This window comes from Pleurodeles waltl, chromosome 1_1 (genome assembly GCF_031143425.1).
Source record: "Pleurodeles waltl isolate 20211129_DDA chromosome 1_1, aPleWal1.hap1.20221129, whole genome shotgun sequence".
In the NCBI taxonomy this organism is placed as follows: domain Eukaryota; kingdom Metazoa; phylum Chordata; class Amphibia; order Caudata; family Salamandridae; genus Pleurodeles; species Pleurodeles waltl.
Window position 1 is genome coordinate 147,188,152 of NC_090436.1, and position 17,290 is coordinate 147,205,441.

The following is a 17,290-nucleotide window of genomic DNA, read 5'->3' on the forward strand; positions in this document are numbered from 1 at the left end:
CTGGGACAGGAATGATTTTAAGACCATGGACAAGTCTGAAAGTGATGGTGGTGAATGAGGATTTGTCTATGGAAAGGGCATGGGGTGGTTTTATGTAAGCATGCATTGGTGTTTGATGAACAGTTAGGAGCATTGAAAAATGTTGACCTTGTTACCAAGGCTAAGGAGGCGTTCTACCAGATACAAATAAAATGAGATATGTTGTATTGTTTGTGGTGTGATTCTTGATCATAAGTGTGATGAGTGAGTAGCTGAGCCTATTGATTCATGTTGTCTCCTGTCCTCATAGCCCACAAAAAGAACGGTGAACTTTGTGTGTGTGTTGACTTACACAGTTCAATTAAAGTAATCTGGAGGGTGGACATCTCTAAGCAATAAAAACTACAGACTCTGCTTCCACACTTTTTTATATATTATTAAGCTACCTCTCAGGCAACCCATGTACCATTAAGGTATGAATTATCATCCTTTTTTGTGACTCACATCTCCTTGTTTCGCATCAGCATATACAATTACACCACATACTGTTTTTCAAAAAGATTAAAATGTATTATTTATTATTTCAAATCTATTTCATTATGTATCTAATAATTTCCAACCATTGCATTTATACAACCCCCTGTGGTCAGTCTTGTTCACATTTATGGTTCCAATCAAATTCCCAATGACCTATCTAATGCATAAAAATATTAACCTCATCATTCTTATCTGCACACTCTGCCTTTATTATATTTGTTCATACATATTGCATAACATCTAACTATAAAACATACCACTTTGGCTTATGCCCTGCAGATTCCATCTCTGGACTTGGCATCACATGTGAAACTATAGTAAAAGTCAAGTTAGCATTTTAGTGATCACCATCTAGTAAAGCCAATTTCCCCAGAATGTCAAAATTCCTCAGAAATCAGAATTTATATTGAATTTCATCAATATTGAAATGTGTGTCACTGCATTTTGTTTATATGTGGGTAATCTCAAAGTTGAAAGTAACATCACATCAAGGTTCACCACAGAGAACGCTACTTAAAACTACCACCACTGCACCTATGCAGAATGGCAATATCTGACCTAGTGCCAATGGTTTAAACAAAAACAGAAGTAGCAACTAGTAAAAAAAGAAAACCCTATAATAATAGAAAGTTAGAACATGTGCCATGTGCAAATTCTCTAAAGAAAGTACATCTAGCAGAGTAACTATCCCCTGAAAAGACTACCCAAACTCCACTGTGGGATCAACTTTAGAGCAGATGCAGAGTAAGTTCCCCATTCAGGCTGAAAAGCTTAGTCAACTCTGCCACGAGCTACACACACATACCAAGACACAAATGTTCCTCTGGCCAAAAGATGGAACCTTCAACACTAATATAATTGCACACACAAGGACAAATGTACAAACAAAACATTCAGGGCAAAAGAAGGACAAAAAGGAAGCATTGCTAGAGCTCTAGGCCATTTTTGAGGATGTTCAGGCCCATAACCTCGACCCACCACAAGCAAGTAAAGCATCCGCACCTCCCCCACCATATGAAGGTATGGAGGTGCTCTCCTCTATGCCTGCTATATGAGCGTTATGATATACTAAACTGCCAGTCGAGGGAGCTCAAGTGGCCCCTACTGAACAGCAGGCCGTTAGCATGGAGAACAAACAGGCCAACAGGCCCGACACCCCCTGCACCACTCCAGTGCAGCACTAGAGCACCCTGAAGCTCGACCCCTCCGCCCTGCCCATCATGGTCAACAGACCGAGCCTTCCCAGCACACCAAATTGGCACCTTTGCTGGTTCCAGGGAGCAAGTAAAAGGGAGATTTCTAGCGGTCTTGGACAGCAAGACAGCTAGCCAGAGAGAAAGAAGAGGTTCCAGTCCTCCGAGATCTGGTGGTGAGGAGGGAGCCACAGGGTATGCTCAGGTGGCCAAGGAAACCACGGAGAGCACGCAAGAGAGCAGTTCCCGACCTAGGAAAGCGCATAATTCTGGACGAAGGAGACGATCTAGATGGGAGTCTGGGGAAAGGCGCAAACTGAGGAGAAAAAGACAGAGAACTCACACCCTGGAAGCCCAATGAGGGAATAGTTTAGCTCACCCTCCTCCTGAGGAAAGCAGTAGTAGGAGGAATCTGAGATAGAATCAGAAGGAAAGCTTTTGACTGTTGTCTGTGCCTCACCCAAGTGCCGGCAAAGGAGAGAGGCTGACCAGGAAATTAGGGACCAAGGCAACCTAGTGCAGACCCGGCTTAGACACAGGAGGATCAAAATGGCACCACTGCATGCACACGAGGAGAGCAGTGATGAGGATGTCTGCTACTCCCCCCAAATGTGCAGGACGGGTAAGTCCACCCCAAGAGACATAGGGGGTTATTCTAACTTTGGAGGAGGTGTTAATCCGTCCCAAAAGTGACGGAAAAGTGACGGATTTACCACCAGCCGTATTACGAGACCATTATATCCTATGGAACTCGTAAAACGGCTGGTGGTATATCCGTCACTTTACCGTCACTTTTGGGACGGATTAACACTCCTCCAAAGTTAGAATAACCCCCATAGTAGCTCAGGAGGAAGACAAAACTTTCTCCTGACCCTTTTCCCACCTGCTAGCCCACTGGACTGAGAGAAGTGATCAACACAATAGGCCCTGGTTGAAGGATGGATCCTTCTAACCAGAGGATAAAGTGATTGCCAAAAACTGCATCTGGCATGGAGGGGCAGATCCTAAGTAGAACTTCCCTAACATGCAGGAGTAACTGAAGGGATGGAAACACTATGCAGAAGGACAACCAGTGGAAATGTCCAAAATGAGGATATGTCCACTATTACAGAAGGGCATGTTAGGGACTGTCCATTTGCCCTAGGCTCAGACGGACAAGGAAGGGCTAAGAGCCAAACCACCATCGTTATTGGATCGGGGAAATAGATCTCATGCCTTGAGAAGAATACCGCAGGGATCACCCTAACAAGAGGTGATGTCAAGAGTCTGCTAAGTACCATTATCGGTTAGCAGACCAACACAGTGTTCACCCGAGCCGGCATCCCAGCGGTTACGCTGATCAACTCAAAGCACGACAGGGCCGCATTTAATTCATACAGGCACCAGAGTGGGAGCTTCTGCCTGCTCTCTCCAATCCGGCACTGCGTTGCCGGGTTCGACAGAGCCTACTGTACATGTATGTCTGGCCGGCCTGAAACAGCTGGCCAAACATGAATGCGCACTGCACTCCCCCTCAGTCCCTGCCACGCCTGTGGCCCCGCCTCTTTTGCAGTAAAAACATAATAAAGATAGTTTATTATGTTTTTACTGTAAAAGGTTTGCAGCTGCTGCTGCAGGCGGACAGGGGCAACGCTCCTTCGCCATAGCAGAGGAGTCGCCCTTGTAAATGCATTCACATACATGCCAACATTTTAGAAGAGGAAAGTGGGTTATTAAAAAAAATATTTGGGAGAATGTACTTCCCTCATTCATGTCTATTGAAGCACAGGCAATTTCAGATGTGAGACAGCCTGAATCAGCATTCAGGCTGTCTCACACCTGAAATTGCATACACTGTTCCAGTGGTACAAGGCTCCTGCTCTCAGCAATAACAGCACATCTACATTCTCATTTCAGAGCCCAGTAGAGGTGACCTTTCCTTGCACAAAAGGGTTCAATGACTATGAATTAGCAGGTTTTACCTTACTTACCATTTAAGAAGGTCTACTCTAAAAATATTATAGATTTATGAAGAGTTTTATTATGAAGACATGCCACATGAGGGAACATATATATGGGCAGAATGTTGTGAAAAAGTATGTAATAATAGAACATGTGCTCAGACTGTATTCAGTGCATGCCACTGACTTACTCCTTGGTAGATTTCTAGAGCCCCACTTAAACAAATTTATGTAAAGTGACTCCGTGCAATTTTTCACTTTAATTCTTCCATTACATGCATAAGCATCATGACGCAAGGAAGGATAAAGCACCACTTTGGGCACTTACACATGACGCAAAAAGAATTCCCACAAGCCAACCTGCAATTTACCACAAGGGCAGGACTGAGGAATCAAAAGCAGCCCTGCAAAAAAGGATAAACCAGCCCCACTCCCTGGTCTCCTCATGCTAGCTCTTTCTCTTTCCAGCCATTCATTCTCTATTTCTAGTCCCTTCTTTCCTCTTCTCCCTCTCTGATCACTTTCTCTCTACCTTCCCACTCCCTCGCTATCTCTTTCTCTTTCTCCAAGCCCCGCCGTCCCTGCTGTAATTAATACTGAGAAGCTGGGAAAGCGACAGGTGCCAAGGGCAGCCTGGACTTTTAAGACTAGCCTCCAAGGCCTCCAGCTTAGTGGGGAAATATCTGGTAGAATAAAAGGTCTTTCCAGCCCTGTTCAACATTTTCCCACAAAGCACCAAAGTTTTTACTTCCTTTCCCCACCACATATTTATGTGAAAAAACTTTCTCAGGTCTTTTGTCCCTAAAAAATACATACAGAAATCGCTTGGAAAATGTAGAATCTGATATGAGGATTCAACTTTCTGAAATAAAACCAAACATTGAAAAGTTAGTCGCTGAGATGCAGCACCAACCTTCCCATTAAAAGTTTTAGATTTTTGCCTATTTTTCAATATAAAATAATAAATGCTTTAGTAAATTGTGTATTTATTTGGTGTGTACTTGGTTGTGTATCTTTTGGGCATGACTGTTTTAATGTTTGAAATTTAAATCATACAAATTGCTTGGGGGTCCCCGGCTTCCAGTAGTGATTCATTTGGGGTCCTCAGGACTCAAAAGGCTGCAAACCAATGATTTAGGGTGATCACCAGAGCCCGGGACCCACCCTGCTGCCGGTCCCCAAGGGTGGGGCTAGCCAGCCATACCCTAGGGGGAGGGCACTCTGACTGAGTGGGGCAAGGCGGCTCTTCAACCACCGCTTAAGAGGCAGGCACCCTAGGTCCTCGAACCCACAACCAAATGGGATGGGTTCCAATTACCAAATTAAAAAGTTCCCATTCTCAGGCCCCATCCAGGGCTGAAACGTCTTTGTTGCATAGCCCCAGCAGCAATAAGTGCCCTCAGTGGCCCCTTTGTCAAATGGAGGCCCCCAGTTTTTGTTCCAAAACAAAGCTGTCCTCCAGTGTGAGGAGCCAGGCTTCTCCGTGCTCTTGGGGTAACGGAGACCATAACTCTCAGACTGCACACATGAGTTCCAACAAGGCACCACATGGCATCGAGTCAGTAGAAGAGGGGTTCACCAGGACATCCAATCACCCCAGTCCATTCCCATAATGCGGGAAAAACTTAGACGAGTTCCCGGCCTTGCCCCAGACTCTCCACACTGTGATATTTTTTACCTCTTCCTCCTTACCCTTAGGGTTCCCCAACAGTAGCCGGGAATAGTAGACCCAAGAAAATAAGGTCTGAGGGAGGGGGTGGTGCCAGGGAAGTGAGTCCAGCTCTGAGCAGCTCCCCCAGAAACAGGTCTGGCAATTGGGCAACAGGCAAGGCCTCACACACATCGTCCAAAAGGAGCAGGAATTTAAATATCGAGTGCCACGAAACAGAGACACGAGGCCACAGAACTACACTCCAACCCCCACCAGTATGAATCACTAAAATTCAGAGGTGTGGGGAAAACACCCAAGAGCCAAACAGAGAAGCCTAAAGCTAGCCCTTGGGAAGCCTAGAGAAAAAGGGGATAGTTAGGACGTTGTGTTCGCTGACCAATGTTCAATGCGAGACACAACCTCTTTTGCATTCTCCCAGACGTGTAGGCTAGAAACACCGCCTGCGCTGATGACACTGTCTCATGAACACACTAGGACACCGAAGGGCTGGCAACGCCAACATAGCACCACTTAAAAAGTTAGAAACTACCTTTATACATGGGAATAACCCTGTAAAGTACACCGCTCAAACAAATATTTGGTTAAGCACGGAGAGGGGGTGAGACCCAATGAAGTGTAAATATGAAATGTTTATAAAAATGACCTATTTTTTCCAGAATCAGGTATCCCGATTGGGGGCCACCCTCTGGTGCCACACCAAAATTCATGGAGAACACAGAAATTCTTAAGGATTAATTGGCGAAACACAGATATGCAATGTTTTTCTTTTTAACAACCAAACCTAACTCTTGCCCAACAGGTCTGCAGTCAAGCCATTTAGTGTCCCACCTCTACAGTGAACTAACACCTTCTCTGCAGCCGCCACAGAATCCCCAACAGGATCAAGTGCCACAGACTATTCCTAGGAGCTTTTGCACCCAACAGGATCAAGAGCCATAACACACCTTAAGGACTTTTTGACATCCATGCCCCCAACAAGAGCCTGTACCACACCTTGCCCCAAAGACATTCTGACCTGTTTTTCTCGATCCAGAAACTCGCGTCACAGAGAAAATGGTTCACACCTCAACCGGAATCACCTCAAGATCTAAAATAACACCTAAGTTATGTGTTTCCATGCCTTTATTCATTCTCTGAATGCTATGGATGCTACGGCATCCATGTATTTCCAAAGGACAGTCTGATCTAATGGAGTCTATTCCGAAAATGTCACCACAGGTGCGTTGGAATCTCATACATGTCACCTTTAATTACACCGCACCCAACACCAGCATCCCATATGCACTTCACAGCTCTCTTTTACACAACATGTTATCAGCACATGACCACCGTGAGCTCTAAGACATCAGCCGGATCATGTTATATCTGTTCGCTGATACCACACGCAGTAGGCAGCAAAAGGTTGTACTTATCCCAAGAGGTAGCCCCTGAGAAAGTTATATGCCTCCTCCATCTCTACCCTTGTAGAATTAGGGCCAAATCACAACTTAACAAAGTGAGGCACCATAGGGTAGTAGTAAATCTGACCCACTATGAGATCAATCGTACAGCACTGTACCTTCTTACCGAGCCTAGCGACATCCAAACTGAGCCACACAGGATACGCAGGAAGGGAGTTTTAGGGGAAGACACTGTTTAGGCCCGATATTGTCATGAGTAAAGATTCTTGGAAATAGCTAAACCACCTAACCAGTGCACAAACGCGTCCGCCCCGCTTCCATCTGTGGTCCCATGGTAGCCCTTAGCGTTTCTGGGGCTGTCTTCGTTAACAAAAAACTGGACCCCAGGCATGGAGTTTCAGTGCAGGGCCATCCACCATGACGACATGAAGGGAAATGGGTCTCGTAGGGGAGAGTTAAACAACAGCATAGATACCCCATGTCAGGAGATCTGGAACACTGAGATAGACAGGCACATGGATAAAGGGAGCAACCCCTAATAATATTCCTTATGTTTCAGAGGCAAAGGAACGATTGCTCTGGGCATGAACGAGAATTGTGGCACAAATACTGCACGTTCCGGGCATGCAATAGGGCACCTCCACACTGATGGACACCTACTAGCTGGCGGCAAGTTTTCTTACACCCAGCTCATCCCTAGATGGCGTAGCGTCTGATCCCTCATCACCATACACACCCCAACCCTGGTCATCACTGGAGAAGATCTGTCTGAACTGTACCTACAACCACTGAAGAAGAAAACAACACTGTTGCATCAGGCTCAAAGTAAAAGAACTGATTATTTTGGCTGGGCTCAATACAAGTACATTCCGAAGGAGTTTAGACTGTTCATTGACGCCCAGGTATCGGCGGGAGGGTCCATACCTTTCTTTACCCTGCAGACAAAAGCAAATGCCTGCTGGTTGCAAATAACACAGTGGGAAGTGCTCAACATGATGAACAGTACCGAACTCTGCCTTAATGGATTGAGCGAAGAACTGAGAGCCATCTGCCTCATGATGATGCAACATCATTATGTCTTGGACTTGATGAACGAAATGAAGGGTGGGGTGTGTTCCAGGATCAGTGCATCCTGCTGCACTTTCATACCTGGCAATGACATGAACAATGGAATTTTGACACTTGCCATTCAAGTGTTGCACAGACTACAGAAGGACATGTGTGAAGAGGGAGGTGCCCCTGAGCTTGAATGGTACACAAATTTGTTCTCCTGGCTGCCCCAGTGGCTGACCAGTTTGTGCACATCATTGTTGCCCATTTTCGTTGTCTTACTGTTTTTGTGTAGTTTCCTGCAGTTGGGGGTTTCCAGCTGTAGAAACACAGTCCCCAAATTAGGTAGAGTACAAGTAGCGAGGGAGATGGAACAACAAAGTGCCAACACTGTGACTGTCATGACTTATGGGTTTGATGGTGTAGTTGAAAATTCAACTAGAGGGGGGATGCTGATACTGGATTATTTAATGTGCACAACAAGACATCCATATACACAAATGATGCATTTTCAAACACAAATGAAGTTGCATCACCCCGGTTGGATTCCCCGTCATGAACTCTCCTTCAACCCCAGCACGTAGGTGCGTGGTCAGGCAGGCTGTGCGACCCAGGCCTGAAGGTTAATGACTGATAGGTCACAGATGAGGTAACACTTAGCCGACAGCCAAACACACACGCTTAGATCAGATCCCACAGATAGGCAGCAACACTACAATCTTCCCTGGAAATTGTCTCCATTCAATCAGTCAATCAGAAAATGTGTAAAGCGCGCTACATACCAGTGAGGGTTTCAAGGCGCTGGGGGGTGGGGGGGTGCTGCTACTGCTCGAAGAGCCATGTCTTGAGGAGTTTTCTGAAGGAAAGAAGGTCCTGGGTCTGTCGTAGATCCGACGGGAAGGTGTTCCAGGTCTTGGCGGCGAGGTACGAGAATGATCTGCCGCCGGAAGATTTGCGCCCGATGCGGGGGATGGAGGCGAGGGCGAGGTTTGCCGAGCGGAGATGCCGGGTGTAGAAGCTGAGTCTGTTGTTCAGGTATGTTGGTCCGGTGTTGTTGAGTGCCTTGTGTGCGTGGGTGAGGAGCTTGAAGGTGATCCTCTTGTTGACGGGGAGCCAGTGAAGGTCTCTTAGGTGGGGGGTGATGTGGCAGTGGCGAGGGATGTTGAGGATGAGTCGGGCGGAGGCGTTTTGGATACGTTGGAGGCGTTGTAGGAGTTTGGATGGGATACCGGTGTGGAGGGCGTTGCCGTAGTCGAGTCTGCTGCTGACGAGGGCATGGGTTACTATTTTTCTTGTTTCTGTTCGGATCCATTTGTAAACTCTGCGAAGCATGCGGAGGGTGTTGTAGCAGGAGGAGGAGATGGCGCTGACCTGCTTTGACATGGAGAGTGAGGAGTCGAGGGTGAAGCCGAGGTTTTGTGCGCTGTCGGTGGGGGACCCAGCGTGGTCGGCCACCATGAGTTGTCCCAGGCGGAGGGGGTGCGCCCAAGGATGAGGACCTCTGTTTTGTCTGAGTTCAGTTTTAGCCGTCTGTCTCTCATCCAGTCGGCGATGGCTTTTAGTTCCTCGTGGAGGTTGGTTTTGGCGGTGTGCGGGTCCTTGCTGAGGGAGAGGATGAGTTGGGTGTCGTCGGTGTAGGAGATGATGTTGCGGTTGTGCTGACGGGCCACTTGTGCGAGGGGGGGCCATGTAGATGTTGAACAGCGTCGGGATGAGGGATGAGCCCTGGGGTACGCCGCAGATGATGTTGAAGGCTTTGGATTGGTACGGGGGGAGGCAGACTCTTTGGGTTCTGTCGGCGAGGAAGGATGCAGTCCATTCGAGGGCCTGGTCCTGGATTCCTGCTGCGTGGAGGTGGGATTTTAGGGTGTGGTGACAGATGGTGTCAAAGGCAGCTGATAGGTCTAGGAGGATGAGGGCTGATGTTTCTCCATTGTCGAGGTGGCTTCTGATGTCGTCTATGGCGGCGAGGATGGTGGTTTTGGTGCTGTGGTTGCGTCTGAAGCCGGACTGGGAGGGGTCGAGGATGTTGTTGTCTTCGAGGTACCGAATGAGCTGAGTGTTGACGATATTCTCGATGACCTTTGCCGGGAAAGGGAGCAGAGAGATGGGCCGGAAGTTTTTCAGGTCCTTGGGGTCCACCTTTGGGTTCTTGAGAAGGGCGTTGATTTCGGCGTGTTTCCAGCTTTCCGGGAATCTTGCAGTTTCGAAGGAGTTGTTGATGGCTTTCCGTAGGTGTGGTGCGATGGCTGTGTCTGCTTTGTTAAAGATGTGGTGTGGGCAGGGGTCTGATGGTGATTCGGAGTGGATGGAGTTCATGGTCTTGCGGGTTTCGTCGTCGGTGATGCTGGTCCAGGAGGTCAGTCGTCTGGAGCGGGTGGAGTTTGTGGTGGGTGGGGTAGGAGCGTCCGGAGTGTGAGGGGAGTTGAAGCTGTCGTGGATGTCCGTGATTTTTCGGTGGAAGGCGGTTGCTAGGGCGTCGCATAGTTCTTGGGAAGGGGTGATGTCGTTGACGGTGGCGTTTGGGTTGGAGAGTTCTTTTACGATGCTGAAAAGTACTTTGCAGTCGTGGGCGTTGTTTTCTAGGCGGGTTTTGAAGGAGGATCTTTTTGCTAGCCTGATGAGTTGGTGGTGTTTGCGTGTAGCATCCTTGAGTGCTGTGTGGTTGTCTGGAGTGCGTTCGAGTAGCCATATTTGCTTGAGTTTTCGGCAGTGGCGTTTGGAGGCTTGGAGGTCGTCGGTGAACCAGGTGGCTTTTTTGTTGATGTGGTTGTTGGAGGGTTTTTTGAGTGGAGCAAGGCGGTAGGCGCAGTCGTTGATCCATAGCTTGAGGTTGTGTGCGGCGATGTCAAGATCGGTGGGGTTGACGGGCGGTTTCTGGGCTAGGGCGTTGGTTAGTTGAAGTTCGGTGACTTTGCCCCATTGTCGGCAGGGTGGTTGTTCGGTGAGGTGGTGTTCTGTCTGTTTCTTGAAGGTGAAGTGGATGCAGTGGTGGTCGGTCCAGTAGAGTTCGGTGGTATGGTTGAAGGTGACGTGGTTGCTTGTGGAGAAGATGGGGTCAAGGGTGTGACCGGCTGTGTGGGTGGATGTGTTGACGAGCTGTGTGAAGCCGAGGTTGGCGAGGTTTTCGGTCAGGGTGGTGGAGTTGGTGTCATTGTTGTTTTCGAGGTGAAAGTTCAGGTCCCCGAGGAGGATGTAGTCCGTGGAGGCGAGTCCATGGGTGCTGGCCAGGTCGGCGATGGCGTTGCTGAAAGGTCCCCTGGGGGTCTATAGATGAGTGTTCCTCTGAGCGTGGTGTTGGGGTCGGTGCGGACTTGGAAGTGAAGGAGTTCGGTGGCCAGAGGGACACATGCATTCCCAAAACACCATAAAATTAGATGTCACATGGAGTTAGGGTTACTTAGCCAATCAGGACACAGCAGACACAGCACACTTAGTGACCATGCGCCCCTCAGGCCGGACATCTGGACACATACTCGCTAACCCACATAGTGCTCACTCCAGGTGGAGGCTCACCTGCATTCCCTATCTGGAAATTGTATCTACGACTCCTTGTCAACTGTTTGAATATTTCACCAGGGAAAGAATGCTTTATTGCTCCCAGAGAAATGTATAAAATATGCTTCATTTCAATGTACAATGAGAGACAGACATCAGACCCCGGTGCTGTAACTGCTCTCTCACCTTTAATGTTTAATTAAACAAACCGTTTCCTGTTTTGCTGGTCTTCTGTTTTTTAGGGTAAATCCTCATTCGAGCAACAAAATGCAGACTACTGGACTGTTCATCAAGATCTGGCCTAAGGTATGAACGACTTCAGCACATATTTTAATATCCGAATCCGGAGAGTATGTGTGGTGATGGTCTTGCTGGGGTAATCATTCTATTTACTGTATGACATCCCTTCTGGTTCTAGTGCTGATATTTGTACCGTTGCACTCTGGCGCTCCATGACCTTACTCTCATTTGTTTTGCACTTTTGGGAAATAATGTATTAGGCTGCAGAACTGCATTTGGATTGAGACTCCTAAACACAAAGTCCTTCTTTGCTTTCCTGTTTGCCATCACTGTTAACTTGCCATTATTATGACTGTCATGCTCAGATACAAGCCAGTGTCATTCATCTTTCAGACGTCTGGATTGTGTGCATAACTGGTCCCTTGCTTTCCCGCTTTCTTTAGACGTGTGAATGTACTAAGCTGTGCTTTTTTCATGTTTTTGCTGGGAAAAATAAAACTGTTTAAAAAACATAACATCGCTACTTCCTGTATTCATTAATCATACTTGGGTTGCAACGTCACAGTGCCTGCTGCTGAGTGGGAAAGGCAGGTCTTTGAGCACAATTCCAAGCACCGTGTAAACAAGATGTACAGCCAGCCTGTCAGCATCCTTTCTCCTTAACTATTTCTCCCTCATAGTCACGTTATTCAATAATGGAGGGGCACATCGTTTATTTAATGCCCACCCTCATCCTTTTTCTAAGGCTCAATTAATTTCTTCTGACATTTTTAATAGTACTTCAATTACAAAAAATAAATGAGCAGAGAAAAGTGCAGGCATCACTTCACAATTAATACCGCTGCAAAAAATAATAAAGAAATAATAAAGAAAACAAAGTGTATTTGGAAGATTCTACATTGCACTTGGTATAGCAGAAAAAAATTATGTGTTGAAAAGTATGTATTGCATTACATCATGGTCCGGGTTTTAACGTTATGACCTCTGGAAGAACAGAACTGTCTTTTCTGATGTCTAACAATCTTTGCTCGATTTTCTGCCAAGTTAGGTGCGCATTAAAACAATGAAATCACTCTCCTACCCGGAAGGGCTTTTCTTAAGTTGCAAACTATTTCTTCGGCCGCTTCATCAGTGCCCGTCTCCAAAAATGTCTTTGGAAAACTAACTTGAAAACGTGGCTCGTGCTGTCTGTCAGATGAGCGGAGCTCAGACTGCAGTGCACAGCACCACGGCAGAGCCCCTCGAGACCTGCTTGTAGGTAGCAGAACCCTGCTGCGTTTCAAGCTCTCTCTTGTAATTATTACAGCAGCGAGTCCTGTTCACGGTGGAAGTATACATTTCGGAAGCCAGATTCAGTATGGCGGGGAGATCCCTGCTGCTGCTTGGCTGTCAGGGGGCTGCTGCTCAGTTTAACACGTTTCCGTCTTTTTTTCAAGCTGGCACCCAGTTATAAACATTGCCTTTTCTAGACATCTATGGACATTTTTAATATGAAGTACGCCTGTTAACTACATACATGTGTAAATATGGGGTTGAACCTATGATATCCAGCTGTCTATGAACTTTTGCAGACCAGGGGGTTATATTACCTTAAAATGCTGCCACACGCTCCAGGACCGCTCCGGGCAAGGCATCTCAGGCCCTTTTGTGAGGTTGAGGATCCAAACCATTTACAGGCCCTCTATTTAGTTTCCGAACCCAGAGGGTCGTAAGTAAGACGACATGAACTCTGGGGAAAGAGAAAACACTGTATTTGGCGCCACCTAGTGGTGTTGCTGCCTCAGCTACATCAAGAAGGAACAGGTCTGTTTTTCTGTATTATATTATTTTTAAAAAGCGTTGTAACAGGAGAACAGTGCCCCAGAATGCACAGGGCTTGAGGCAAAAAGCCCCGGCTGCCTGCCAATTGTGTGTTGCCAGTGCAGGCTAGGACGGTATGCAGTATTAGAACAAGCATTGGCAAAGTCAGTAGGTCTCGCCTATACAAGAGCTATTGGCTTGGCAATGTGTTTTTGCCATGTTGTACACCCATGTGGCTGCTGTTCATCATGGCTAAAAGTTAGTGGTGTGGAGTGTCAGGGTGGGGTGGGGCAGTAGTGTTTTAGAGTGGATTTGTTGGAGTAGAGTGTCCTGTAGTGGAGTAAAGTGTTGTAGAGCTTAGTAAGGAACCAGTTCAGTGGCAGAGTGTTGTAGACTGCAGTGTCAGAGTAGAGAGGTGTAGTGGTGTAAGCTAGAATAGGGTGAAGTGAGTTGGAGTGGATTGAGGTAGACTGGTGGATTGGATTGGAGTATAGTAGAGTGGATTGGTCAGGGGTAGAGTGGGATGGATTGGGTGGAGTGGGGTGGGTGGACTGGATGAGGTGGATTGGAGTGGGATGATTTGAAATGGGGTGAGATGGATTGGATTGCAGTGGATTGGAGTGGGGTGAATTGGAGTGGGATAGAGTAGATTGAATTTGGTTGGGTGGGTGGATTGAATTAGAGTGACAGGGGTGGGGTGGATTGGATTGGAATGGGGTGGTCTGGAGTGGGGTGAATTAGAGTGGACTGGACTGGGATGGATTAGATTGAACTAGAGTGGGGTAGATTGGATTGGACTGGAATGGCTCAGATTGGATTCACCAGATTGGAGTGGGGTAGATTAGACTAGAGTGGGGTGGATGATAGTGGGGTGGGGGATTAGGGTAGAGTGTGGTGGACTGGGGTGGATTGGTGTCATTTGGATTGGAGTGTAGCCAGGTCAATTGGACTGTTTTGGGGTAGATTGGATTGGAATGGGGTAGGCTGGGCAAAGGCTGGGCAAAGGAGGTTGGATTGGAGTGGGATGGATTGAAATGGGTGGGTGGATTGGATTGGGGTGGCGTAGACTGGAGTGGGGTGAAATGGATGGGAGTGGGGTGGATTGGAGTTGGGTGGGGTGGGGTGGATTAGATTGATGTGGGTTCAATTGGAGTGGGGTGGATTAGAGTGGGTTGGAGTGGAGTGGATTGGAGTGGGGTGGGGTGGACTGAAGTGCCGGAGATTGGAGTGGGGTGGGTGGATTGGAGTGGATTGAATCGCAGTGGTGTGGATTGGATTGGAGTGAGGTAGATTGAACTGAGGTGAAATGGGATGGGGTGGGGTGGATTTGAATGGGGTGAGGCAGGTTGGATTGGAGTAGGGCAGATTGGATTGGAGTGGGGAATATTGGTTTGGATCAGTGGGACAGATTTGCTGGGGATAGATTGTTTTGAGTTGGAGCGGGTAGACTGGAGTGGGGCAGATTACTTTGAATTGGAGTGGGGCAGATTGTTTTGGGTTTTAGTGGGGCGAATTTGTTTTAGATCGGAGTGGGTAGATTGAAGTGGGGCAGATTTGGTGGGATTGGAGTGGGGTACATTGGTTTGGATTGGAGTAAGGCAGATGGTTATGGATTGGAGTAAGGCAGATTGGAGTGAGGCAAATAGTTTGGGATTGGGGTGGGGCAGATTGTTTTGGATTGGAATGGGGCAGATTGGAGTGGGATAGATTGTTTTGGATTGGAGTTGTCCAGATTGTTTGGGACTGGAGTGGAGCAGATTAGAGTGAGGCAGACTGTTTTGGAATGGAGTGGGGCAGATTGAAGGAAGGCAGATTGTTTAGATTGGAGTGGGGCAGACTGTAGTTGGCCAGATTGGAGTGCGGCAGATTGTTTTGGATTGGCATAGGGCAGCTTGGAGTGGTGCAGATTGTTTGGGATTGGAGTGCAGCAGATTGTTTTGGATTGGAATGGGGCATATTGTTTTGGATTGGAGTGGGACAGATTGGAGTGGGGCAGATTGGTATGGACTGGAGGGGTCAGATTAGAGTTGGTAGAGTGTTCTGGATTGGAGCGGGACATATTAGAGTGGGCAGAATGGTTTTTAGATTTGAGTGAGGCAGGTTGATTTTTATTGGCACGTGGCAGATTGTTTTCGGATTGGGTTGGGGCAGATGGGACTGATTGGAGTGCTCTGGGCTGAGAGGATTGGAGTATGGTGGATTGGAGTGGATTTGGGTGAGTGGTTTGGTTTGGGGTGGGGTGGACTTGATTTTCTGGGGTCAATTGGAATGAGTCGGTGGATTGTTGGGGGTGGAGTGGATTGGCATGGACTGGAGTCGGGTGGATTGTATTAGAGTCAGGTAGATTTGGGTTATGTGTTAAAGAATATTTTCAGAAATTACACATAAGGAAACAATCAATATTTAGAACAAGATTCGTCAACAGATCCCACAAGCAGAAACAAAACAAAACATGAGTGCAATGTGGGAAATTAAGACCTGACAAAGTAAAAGAAAAGAGTTAACTATAGAAAATAAAACTTTGCAATTTTGTTGGTCCTGCTGAGATTGTTTTTGCCAGCCACACCCCATCTGTTTGTAGGGCCCTAGAAATTAAAAAGAAGTAGCGCAATCACGTCAGGAGCAGCGGTTGGGCACTGATTAAGTTGAATCAATCAGTGCTTGGTCCCTGCTCCACAGACAGGAAAGAAAATAGGAAATGATGCTTGGCCTGCAGTGGTGAATAACAAGGCTTTAAAGAAGAATGCCACACAAGCCAACAAATGGTAAAGAACGGGTGGGCACCAAGCTCTTTTTAGATAACAGTCGCAGGCTCTACCCTAAAAAACGTCCTGTCTCTAATGCAAATGACATCTTGTGCCTGCACTGAGGAAAGGGTAGCACTGAAAGACCGACAAGGGGTTTTGAACCCTTGACCTGTCTTTTAATGCAGGAGACTGATCTGCTTTCAGAGGGCTCAGCGACCCCCAACTTGTGAGGGCAGTGTGTGACTGCAACCACATTAAGGATGGCTGAGGGTTCCCTCGGACAATCACGCCGCTTCTCAAAAGTTGCATTAAAGTGTCCGCAACTCTGCACCACTACCTGGATACAGTTAATGTGCCTCCTGTGAGCCTATTTGCCCCTCTGCCCTTGTTAGCAATATTGGCCAGACAGATGTTTCCTCATCTTCAAGAGATCACGCACCCATGCAACTGAAGGAATGCTCACTTGGCATTACATGGGTGCAAAATGTTTGCCCACAGGTTTAGCATCCATACAAAAAGCGGATTCAAAAGTATGTGTACCCCTTAGGCACCTCCTGTGGTCCAGCTGATAGAATTGCATAAACCACTGTATGATTATATGTGCACTTTTGGTAATGCACTTCCTGTCTGCCACATGTGACCCAGAAAATCACATGGTATAATTTACATGTTTAAGAAACACTGCAGGACTGATGGCGTCATTGAGTGTACTGAGATGAATTCATGCTATAGTAAGTATCCTTTGACAATGGAGTGCTATAGTACTTGGTAATTTGTCTTCTTTTGCGCACTAGCATCTAATCCCTGACTCAGGGAAGAAGCACCAGGACAAGAATGCGGCTGCCAGCGGCGCATTCAAGGCGCCTTCCTAAGAGGGCGGCCCCTTACTGCTACATTCATGCACACTTCCCTGCAGTCCTTTCATCAGGATCCTCTGGGGAAGTCCGTCTCATCTGGCACACTCCCCACAGCTGGAGGGCAGGGGCTCAGGTACTTATACCTGCCCCGTCCAGGTGCTGCCCTCTTGTACCCCCGTGGACACGATTACAATGGGTCATTAACATGGAGATCGCCTTGGGCCAGCAGCCCTGAATTGTGCCTTTTAGTGATGCTTCTGGGAGAGAAGGTTTTGGAGCTATAATAGGGAGTAGTGTGCACAAAAATGGCCCACTTTTTGGTGCAAGAGGACGTTCACTGTGAATATCACTGTGCTGGAACTGTTTCCCATAGTTGC

General features: G+C 47.4%; 1 protein-coding gene across 3 annotated transcripts in view; it reads left to right on the top strand.

Moving 5' to 3' along the window:
- Positions 1–17,290, top strand: part of MAPK4 (mitogen-activated protein kinase 4) — a 405,231-nt gene that overhangs the window by 22,245 nt on the left and 365,696 nt on the right. The window lies entirely within an intron of this gene.